This window comes from Carassius gibelio, chromosome B10 (genome assembly GCF_023724105.1).
Source record: "Carassius gibelio isolate Cgi1373 ecotype wild population from Czech Republic chromosome B10, carGib1.2-hapl.c, whole genome shotgun sequence".
NCBI classification, from domain to species: Eukaryota; Metazoa; Chordata; class Actinopteri; order Cypriniformes; family Cyprinidae; genus Carassius; species Carassius gibelio.
This window is the reverse complement of record NC_068405.1, coordinates 1125953-1128955: the sequence shown is the minus strand read 5'-3', so window position 1 is coordinate 1128955 and position 3003 is coordinate 1125953. Positions and strand designations below refer to the sequence as shown.

The 3003-nt window shown below is 34.1% G+C and overlaps 1 long non-coding RNA gene across 1 annotated transcript; it reads left to right on the top strand.

Annotated features, from left to right (window-relative positions):
* Positions 1 to 1379: 1379 nt before the first annotated feature.
* On the top strand, positions 1380 to 2603 carry LOC127966887 (uncharacterized). Its single transcript, XR_008155727.1, has 3 exons — positions 1380 to 1574; positions 2126 to 2253; positions 2351 to 2603. It is a non-coding gene; the product is annotated as an uncharacterized LOC127966887 (long non-coding RNA).
* The last annotated feature ends 400 nt before the right edge of the window (positions 2604 to 3003 follow it).

The window sequence follows — 3003 nt, the reverse complement described above, 5'->3', positions numbered from 1 at the left end:
AGTAATAGCACATTAATCACCAAATTAACTATAGTTGTACCACTGTAATGGTAGTGTTTTAATGTGCTTTTATATGACTTATTTCACAGTAATCACATTTACTGTACCATGCTTGTAATACCTTTTTAATGTAAAAAAAAAACATTTTTCCCATCTTGCAGTTCAATTCATATTTGTTTATATCTTAAATATTTTGCTCACAGATCACTATTAACATTCTGTATATAATTCTGTTTTATTTTCTTTCCCCTTGTATTAATCTTTTAGCTGAAAAGACGTAAAGTAAGCAGTCACCCCAGTGGTGTTTGTGGAGAGGTATTCCTTCAGAAATGGAGAAGACAGAAAGCTGCAGAGGCAGGTTGGTCTGTGATAGTTTGTCCCTTTTATCAAACATTCCTGTTGTTATCATTTGCACAGCATTTTGTTGTTTCTTAAACTGTTGTACGGTCCAAATACCCACACTTGCCATCTTTGCACATTTCCTTTATTTGGCCCAAGTGAGCATGAAGATCACAATGTGTGTCGATCTTAACATGACAAAGTTCGTTTCAACTTTGTATTTTAAAAGAAACTTCTAAATGTCTTTTCAATAGTCCCTAATAATACATTTTAATGCGCTTTTCTAGAACCCAAAGCGCTAAAATTAGCGCCCTATTAACCCTATTAAAGATGACAATTTATTTTGTGGTGCTTCTAATTAAGTGATAAAAAGAAGTTACAAATGATGTACAAAATAAATATACTTTTCTGTGCACCAAGAAAACATGCAACACTTTGTTTTACTACTAAATTAGTCTCAATTTCTAATTATTATAATTAATATTTCACAAACATTGGAAAGTTGCGTGACCTCTTGTTAAACCCCTGCAAAAAGTCTCACATTAATTCCAAAACATGATGCATGATGGGATACACTAAGCGTTGTATAGAGCTCCGGAGCAGTATTGGAGAGGTTTAGTGTGAGTTAAGGATGCTGTGCTTTGGCATTATTAAGACCGGGGACAGTCTCATAGTCACGTACACACACTCTCAAGTGAATGAGACCTCAAGTGTGGGTATCTGGAAAGGGGAAAAGTCTTTAAAATGATCCCTAAATACAGTCCCACATCAAAGTCTTAATAATTCACTAATGCTTTCATGGTCTAAAAAATAATGTATGTAAGTAATGTATAAGTTAAAGTATATAGTAATGTATAAGTTGCATGTAATGAAATAATATTTCCTTTCTTTCTGTCTTACAGGATTGTTTGCAGATAATGCTGTTCTTCTTTTTCAGAAGTTTTTGGGGAGCCAACCCTCACAAACCTTCCTAAAAACTAAAAGAGCTATTACTGAGTCTCAGCGACTCTTGCCACAATCAGCTCTTCCCAGGTACATTTGTTTACTCATCAAATGCTCTGGTCTGAATCTTACTTTAAATTAACTTAATTATATGTTTAATGAGAAATATTGCTCATTGCACACAGAGTAAGATTATCTTGTTTCACAGAAGAGAAGGAAGACCAAGGAAATGATTTGCTCAGGATGAGAAATGAAGATGGTCATCTTGTGCTCAAGCAAACAGAAGTCCTCTGGTATGTGTGTGTTATGTGTTACAGGACTTTATGATGATCTCTCACAGGACTGGTCAAGTCAGCCGTAATTATTCTTTCCAATGTTTTTATATTTATTTTATTTTATTTGATACAGCTATAATAATTATAGCATGTTAGCAAAGTTTGACTGGAACATTTTTAATCTAAAGTTTTTAAAAAAACACCACCTGTTATTCTTAAAAGCATACAAGTGTCATAAAAGTGGTTTAATTGATATAAACACCAATTGACATTATCTCACTGTTTTGTGAATGTTGTGTTATAAATTGTGAATTGATAGTTGATTGGTTTGAGCAAAGCCTTACACTGCACAGACTAAAACACATTTGTGAGAGAAGTCATTAGCTCTGGAGAAAGACTCTAGAGGAAGAAAACACATTTACTGCAACAATAGATGAATTCTAGAGTCTCTGAGAACTACACATGCTAATGGAGTCTCATGGGCAAGTCCTTTGCCTCTGTAACTTTTTCTAAATTCTTGCATAATGAAATTGTTTATTGCAGTATTTTAACAATTTTACTTTGTACAGATGATCTCATCAACCAAATGAGGGGTTTTGACCAAGTGATGCTCTTGAAAGGAGTGAAAGAAGAGGATGTGGTAAATTGTCTTCAGAGAAAAAGCTTCTCAAAAGATCTTAAAACAGCTTGAAGAATGGTAAGTGTACAGTACTACAAGGGTCATAGTTACTCATAAGATGAGCTCTATGTCCATTAAACAACTTCATCTGGATTGTTTGTTTCACTTTGACCAGGTCTGGGATCTTAGGACTGAGAGATCTCACTGGCACCCAGTTAACCTCCATAGAGAACATTTATCAAAAGCGCTGTCTGGGTAGGGCAAGAAACATCATCAAGGATGCCTCTCACCCTAACCATGGACTTTTCACCCTCCTTCCATCCGGCAGGCGTTACAGGAGCCTACGCTCTCGAACTAGTACCTGCTCTTTTACTGCACTGGTCACAGTACTTTACATACATGTATTGCACTACTCATATTTTGCACAGACTGCACATGGTTAAATCCATTACACTATAAACTGTCTAAAGCTGTTACTGTACAATCACAGTAAACTATTCTACAATAAATATAATTGCACTACTATTATTTTGCATATAATAAAAAAGTTAAACTATACTTTTGCACAATTATTCAACTGTATTTATTACCACTGTTCTCAAGTTCCTGCTATTCATAATGTATATATAATTCTTCTTTGCTCTGTTCATAATGTACATACAATCCCTACATTAAATTCATATTTATATTCTGTATATACTCTGATCAATATTGTATATAGCAACTCAACTGTATATTCTGTATATCATAGCTTTACTTACTCTGCACTTTTATGTATATAAAACACTATATTCTTGCACTTCTGCTTAGATGCTAACTGCATTTCAT